The sequence below is a fragment of the Oncorhynchus gorbuscha genome, unplaced genomic scaffold (genome assembly GCF_021184085.1).
Source record: "Oncorhynchus gorbuscha isolate QuinsamMale2020 ecotype Even-year unplaced genomic scaffold, OgorEven_v1.0 Un_scaffold_4669, whole genome shotgun sequence".
NCBI classification, from domain to species: Eukaryota; Metazoa; Chordata; class Actinopteri; order Salmoniformes; family Salmonidae; genus Oncorhynchus; species Oncorhynchus gorbuscha.
Window position 1 is genome coordinate 24,611 of NW_025748638.1, and position 7,719 is coordinate 32,329.

Below are 7,719 nucleotides of genomic sequence, written 5' to 3' on the forward strand. Positions count from 1 at the left end.
GCAGCAAAACAAAAACACTAAAAAAGGTGTGTGTGGTTAAAGAGTGATGTTTAGTACACATAGTAATGTGGTGTTGTCTGTATCTAATATAATAATAATAATAATAATATATGCCATTTAGCAGACGCTTTTATCCAAAGCGACTTACAGTCATGTGTGCATACATTCTACGTATGGGTGGTCCCGGGGATCGAACCCACTACCCTGGCGTTACAAGCGCCATGCTCTACCAACTGAGCTACACAGGACTACCATCTCAACTATCTTTGTTGAGAGATCAGCATCATCTGGCACAACAGACAGAGGAGACACCAATACTGACCTGTGTGGTCACCTGTAGAGCTAGTGAGCTGTAGACCACATTATCATCTGGTTCTGCTGACTACAGAGGAGGAACAGGTAGAGAGGTGAACAGGGACAGTTCTGTCATGATGGAGATACACTATAAAAACACACTTCTCTGTGAAATTAAAAGTGTAGACAGTTATAATTGTGATATGTAACATAAAGGTGATATATTAGGCCTACAGCTATAATGGTGATGTAACCATGACTATATTAACACTGAGGAAACAATCACCTACTGTTGTTTCTGATAACATAATACCAGCTGTGGAGAATCAGTAGAACAGCTTTACCTTGGTCTGTCCTTTTAGTTGGGTCTTGTGCTGGGGGATGACAGTGCTGTATGTGACATCATCATCAGCTTCAGGAAATGGATCCTGCTGATAAAGACACAAATAACAAAAATGTTTTGTTATATTGTTATAGTGTACATTTACCTATTGCTTGTTCCAAGACAGAAAGTGATACTGGAAATACAATTGTTTTCTAAAACAGATGCACATTTGCCAAGCCTATGACGCTTTATGAGTAACAGCCATAATGTTGTCTTAAGAGCCGAGATGCTTGTAGCCATAAGTTGACCTTCTGTTCTGTCCTGAACTGATCAGGCATCACAGTGCTGTACATCACGTCATGGTGGCTCCCTGGGTTTGGCCTCTGAGAAATGGACAGCACAGAAGATAAACACATGACTACATGCATAGGAAGAGAACCGGAACTTCAGATGCTCAGCTCACACTGCAGAGATGGAGAAAGAAAGAGAGACAGAGAGAGAGAGAGAACCTCAGCTCACTACAGAGATGGAGGGGAGGGAGAGAACTTGCAGAGATGGAGGAGAGAGAGAGAGAGAGAGAGAGAGAGAGAGAGAGAGAGAGAGAGAGAGAGAGAGAGAGAGAGAGAGAGAGAGAGAGAGAGAGAGAGAGAGAGAGAGAGAACCCCAATAGATGTCATAACTGTCTAATGCAAATTAAAATGTCATGTGTTTGTCAAGAACTCGTAGAATTGGTTTGGAAACAGACATGAGGTGTAATATTGTTATATGATAGGATGCGGTCACAGATATATTTAGTGAACTGACAATTTCCTGTTCTCTGTATTTTTAACAGCATTTTTCAACATCTTGAGAGCTATAAGAGCTTGGGTTTAGTTCGAATATGGGACCTTTTATGTCAACTCATTGATGATCAACTGAAGAGGTAACGCTGGAGTCAAATGGTAGATGATCCCAGATCAAGAACAGAAAAGCAGATGGTTGAAAATAATAAAATTAAAGAAGTGTATCCTACCACTGAGTTGTTAGTTGTCTGGTCTTTGGCCTTATTGTCCTCTGGAATAAGGAGAGGGAGATGTCAGTAACTTCTGAGTTTGTTATAGTACAATAATACCTCTGAATGGGTTTCTAAAAGACAATTCCTCCAAGTATTTTCTGTCATTCAAGATAAATCACTGGCAAGAAATATACTGTTGGTCACAATATCAATACATTTAGTATTTTCTAAACTGTTCTCCTTTTTTATATTCACAAAAAATGACTACTTACTATGCCTTCTCCACATCTTCCATGTTACTAGGATACCAGCTGTCACCACCACCAACATGCCCAGAGAGATGAGTAGGACTTTCACATCTATGGACCTGATGGATGAAGGAATACCTCTAGTGGTGTGGGGGCTGTGCTTTGGCAAAGTGGGTGGGGTTATATCCTTCCTGTTTGGCCCTGTCCGGGGGTATCATCCGATGGGGCCACAGTGTCTCCTGACCCCTCCTGTCTCAGCCTCCATTATTTATGCTGCAGTAGTTTATGTGTCGGGGGGCTAGGGTCAGTTTGTTATATCTGGAGTACTTCTCCTGTCCTATCCGGTGTCCTGTGTGAAGTTAAGTATGCTCTCTCTAATTCTCTCATTCTCTCTTTCTTTCTCTCTCTCGGAGGACCCTAGGACCATGCCTCAGGACTACCAGGCACCTGGCCGTGCTGCTGCTCCAGTTTCAACTGTTCTGACTGTGTTTATTATTATTTGACCATGCTTGTCATGTTTTGTCATTAATTATCATGTCTTGTCCCTGTGCTTCCCCTTCTATTCGTTTCCCTCTGCTGGTCTTATTAGGTTCTTTCCCTCTTTCTATCCCTCTCTCTCCCCCTCCCTCTCTCACTCTCTCGCTCTCTCTTCTCTCTATCGTTCCGTTCCTGCTCCCAGCTGTTCCTATTCCCCTAATCAATCATTTAGTCTTCCCACACCTGTTCCCGATCCTTTTCCCTGATTAGAGTCCCTATTTCTCTCCTTGTTTTCCGTTCCTGCCCCGTCGGATCCTTATCTATAATTCACCGTGCTGTGTCTATGTTTTGCCCTGTCGTGTCGTGTTTCCCTCAGATGCTGCGTGGTGAGCAGGTGTCTGAGTCTGCTAGGTTCAAGTGCCTTCCCGAGGCAACCTGCAGTTCTCGATCAAGTCTCCAGTCTGTTCTTACGAGTAGTATTATGCTTTTTGTTTTGTAAAGTTTCTTACTGGATTAAAAACTCTGTTTTCGCCAAGTCGCTTTTGGGTCCTCATTCACCTGCATAACAGAAGGATCCGACCAAGGAATGGACCCAGCGACTACAGAGGCTCGTAACACTGCCGTCAAGATCCAAGGAGCCATGCTCGGCAGACACGAGCAGGAATTGTCTGCTGCTCGCCATGCCGTGGAGAACCTGGCCGCTCAGGTTTCCGACCTCTCTGGACAGTTCCAGAGTCTTCGTCTCGTGCCACCTGTTACTTCCTGGCCTGCCGAGCCTCCGGAACCTAGGGTTAATAACCCACCTTGCTACTCCGGGCAGCCCACGGAGTGCCGCTCCTTTCTCACCCAGTGTGATATTGTGTTCTCTCTCCAACCCAACACATACTCTAGTGAGAGAGCTCGGGTTGCTTACGTCATTTCACTCCTTACTGGCCGGGCCCGAGAGTGGGGCACAGCTATCTGGGAGGCAAGGGCTGATTGTTCTAACAATTACCAGAACTTTAAAGAGGAGATGATTCGGGTTTTTGACCGTTCAGTTTTTGGTGGGGAGGCTTCTAGGGCCCTGGCTTCCCTATGCCAAGGTGATCGATCCATAACGGATTACTCTATAGAGTTTCGTACTCTTGCTGCCTCTAGTGACTGGAACGAGCCGGCGCTGCTCGCTCGTTTTCTGGAGGGACTCCACACAGTGGTCAAGGATGAGATTCTCTCTCGGGAGGTTCCTTCCAGTGTGGACTCTTTGATTGCTCTCGCCATCCGCATAGAACGACGGGTAGATCTTCGTCACCAGGCTCGTGGAAGAGAGCTCGCATCAACGGTGTTTCCCTGCTCCGCATCGCAACCATCTCCCTCCTCTGGCTCTGAGACTGAGCCCATGCAGCTGGGAGGGATTCGCATCTCGACTAAGGAGAGGGAACGGAGGATCACCAACCGCCTGTGCCTCTATTGCGGATTTGATGGACATTTTGTTAATTCATGTCCAGTAAGAGGCCAGAGCCCATCAGTAAGCGGAGGGCTACTGGTGAGCGCTACTACTCAGGTCTCTTCATCTAGATCCTGTACTACTATGTCGGTCCATCTACGCTGGACCGGTTCGGGTGCTACATGCAGTGCCTTGATTGACTCTGGGGCTGAGGGTTGTTTCATGGACGAAGCATGGGTTCGGAAACATAACATTCCTTTCAGACAGTTAGACAAGCCTACGCCCATGTTTGCCTTAGATGGTAGTCATCTTCCCAGTATCAGATTTGAGACACTACCTTTAACTCTCACAGTATCTGGTAACCACAGTGAGACTATTTCTTTTTTGATTTTTCGTTCACCTTTCACACCTGTTGTTTTGGGTCATCCCTGGCTAGTATGTCATAATCCTTCTATTAATTGGTCTTGTAATTCTATCCTATCCTGGAACGTATCTTGTCATGTGAAGTGCTTAATGTCTGCCATCCCTCCCATTTCTTCTGTCCCCACTTCTCAGGAGGAACCTGGCGATTTGACAGGAGTGCCGGAGGAATATCATGATCTGCGCACGGTCTTCAGTCGGTCCCGAGCCAACTCCCTTCCTCCTCACCGGTCGTATGATTGTAGTATTGATCTCCTTCCGGGGACCACTCCTCCTTGGGGTAGACTATACTCTCTGTCGGCTCTCGAACGTAAGGCTCTCGAGGATTATTTATCTGTGTCTCTTGACGCCGGTACCATAGTGCCTTCTTCCTCTCCGGCCGGGGCGGGGTTCTTTTTTGTTAAGAAGAAGGACGGTACTCTGCGCCCCTGCGTGGGTTATCGAGGGCTGAATGACATAACGGTTAAGAATCGTTATCCGCTTCCCCTTATGTCATCAGCCTTCGAGATTCTGCAGGGAGCCAGGTGCTTTACTAAGTTGGACCTTCGTAACGCTTACCATCTCGTGCGCATCAGAGAGGGGGACGAGTGGAAAACGGCGTTTAACACTCCGTTAAGGCATTTTGAGTACCGGGTTCTGCCGTTTGGTCTCGCCAATGCGCCAGCTGTTTTTCAGGCATTAGTTAATGATGTTCTGAGAGACATGCTGAACATCTTTGTTTTTGTCTATCTTGACGATATCCTGATTTTTTCACCGTCACTCGAGATTCATGTTCAGCACGTTCGACGTGTCCTACAGCGCCTTTTAGAGAATTGTCTCTACGTAAAGGCTGAGAAGTGCTCTTTTCATGTCTCCTCCGTTACTTTTCTCGGTTCCGTTATTTCCGCTGAAGGCATTCAGATGGATTCCGCTAAGGTCAAGCTGTCAGTGATTGGCCCGTTCCAAGGTCACGTGTCGAGTTGCAGCGCTTTTTAGGTTTCGCTAATTTCTATCGGCGTTTCATTCGTAATTTCGGTCAAGTTGCTGCCCCTCTCACAGCTCTTACTTCTGTCAAGACGTGTTTTAAGTGGTCGGTTCCGCCCAGGGAGCTTTTGATCTTCTAAAAGAACGTTTTACGTCTGCTCCTATCCTCGTTACTCCTGACGTCACTAGACAATTCATTGTCGAGGTTGACGCTTCAGAGGTAGGCGTGGGAGCCATTCTATCCCAGCGCTTCCAGTCTGACGATAAGGTTCATCCTTGCGCTTATTTTTCTCATCGCCTGTCGCCATCTGAGCGCAACTATGATGTGGGTAACCGTGAACTGCTCGCCATCCGCTTAGCCCTAGGCGAATGGCGACAGTGGTTGGAGGGGGCGACCGTTCCTTTTGTCGTTTGGACAGACCATAAGAACCTTGAGTACATCCGTTCTGCCAAACGACTTAATGCCCGTCAAGCTCGTTGGGCGTTGTTTTTCGCTCGTTTCGAGTTTGTGATTTCTTACCGTCCGGGTAGCAAGAACACCAAGCCTGATGCCTTATCCCGTCTGTTTAGTTCTTCTGTGGCTTCTACTGATCCCGAGGGGATTCTTCCTTATGGGCGTGTTGTCGGGTTGACAGTCTGGGGAATTGAAAGACAGGTTAAGTAAGCACTCACGCACACTGCGTCGCCGCGCGCTTGTCCTAGTAACCTCCTTTTCGTTCCTGTTTCCACTCGTCTGGCTGTTCTTCAGTGGGCTCACTCTGCCAAGTTAGCTGGTCATCCCGGTGTTCGAGGCACTCTTGCGTCTATTCGCCAGCGCTTTTGGTGGCCGACTCAGGAGCGTGACACGCGCCGTTTCGTGGCTGCTTGTTCGGACTGCGCGCAGACTAAGTCGGGTAACTCTCCTCCTGCCGGTCGTCTCAGACCGCTCCCCATTCCTTCTCGACCATGGTCTCACATCGCCCTAGACTTCATTACCGGTCTGCCTTTGTCTGCGGGGAAGACTGTGATTCTTACGGTTGTCGATAGGTTCTCTAAGGCGGCACATTTCATTCCCCTCGCTAAACTTCCTTCCGCTAAGGAGACGGCACAAATCATTATCGAGAATGTGTTCAGAATTCATGGCCTCCCGTTAGACGCCGTTTCAGACAGAGGCCCGCAATTCACGTCACAGTTTTGGAGGGAGTTCTGTCGTTTGATTGGTGCGTCCGTCAGTCTCTCTTCCGGGTTTCATCCCCAGTCTAACGGTCAAGCAGAGAGGGCCAATCAGACGATTGGTCGCATACTACGCAGCCTTTCTTTCAGAAACCCTGCGTCTTGGGCAGAACAGCTCCCCTGGGCAGAATACGCTCACAACTCGCTTCCTTCGTCTGCTACCGGGTTATCTCCGTTTCAGAGTAGTCTGGGTTACCAGCCTCCTCTGTTCTCATCCCAGCTTGCCGAGTCCAGCGTTCCCTCCGCTCAAGCGTTTGTCCAACGTTGTGAGCGCACCTGGAGGAGGGTGAGGTCTGCACTTTGCCGCTACAGGGCACAGACTGTGAGAGCCGCCAATAAACGCAGGATTAAGAGTCCAAGGTATTGTTGCGGCCAGAGAGTGTGGCTTCCCACTCGCAACCTTCCTCTTACGACAGCTTCTCGTAAGTTGACTCCGCGGTTCATTGGTCCGTTCCGTGTCTCCCAGGTCGTCAATCCTGTCGCTGTGCGACTGCTTCTTCCGCGACATCTTCGTCGCGTCCATCCTGTCTTCCATGTCTCCTGTGTCAAGCCCTTTCTTCGCACCCCGTTCGTCTTCCCCCCCCTCCCGTCCTTGTCGAGAGCGCACCTATTTACAAGGTACATAAGATCATGGACATGCGTTCTCGGGGACGGGGTCACCAATACTTAGTGGATTGGGAGGGTTACGGTCCTGAGGAGAGGAGTTGGGTTCCGTCTCGGGACGTGCTGGACCGTTCACTCATTGATGATTTCCTCCGTTGCCGCCAGGATTCCTCCTCGAGTGCGCCAGGAGGCGCTCGGTGAGTGTGGGGGTACTGTCATGTTTTGTCATTAATTATCATGTCTTGTCCCTGTGCTTCCCCTTCTATTCGTTTCCCTCTGCTGGTCTTATTAGGTTCTTTCCCTCTTTCTATCCCTCTCTCTCCCCCTCCCTCTCTCACTCTCTCGCTCTCTCTTCTCTCTATCGTTCCGTTCCTGCTCCCAGCTGTTCCTATTCCCCTAATCAATCATTTAGTCTTCCCACACCTGTTCCCGATCCTTTTCCCTGATTAGAGTCCCTATTTCTCTCCTTGTTTTCCGTTCCTGCCCCGTCGGATCCTTATCTATAATTCACCGTGCTGTGTCTATGTTTTGCCCTGTCGTGTCGTGTTTCCCTCAGATGCTGTGTGGTGAGCAGGTGTCTGAGTCTGCTAGGTTCAAGTGCCTTCCCGAGGCAACCTGCAGTTCTCGATCAAGTCTCCAGTCTGTTCTTACGAGTAGTATTATGCTTTTTGTTTTGTAAAGTTTCTTACTGGATTAAAAACTCTGTTTTCGCCAAGTCGCTTTTGGGTCCTCATTCACCTGCATAACAATACTGGTCATT

At 48.3% G+C, this 7,719-nt stretch overlaps 1 long non-coding RNA gene across 1 annotated transcript; it reads right to left on the reverse strand.

Moving 5' to 3' along the window:
- Window positions 1-335: 335 nt before the first annotated feature.
- LOC124028684 lies at window positions 336-1,671 on the reverse strand. The gene is made up of 3 exons (XR_006837628.1): window positions 1,632-1,671; window positions 639-722; window positions 336-382 (listed from the first exon to the last, which is right to left on the reverse strand). It is a non-coding gene; the product is annotated as an uncharacterized LOC124028684 (long non-coding RNA).
- Window positions 1,672-7,719: the final 6,048 nt, after the last annotated feature.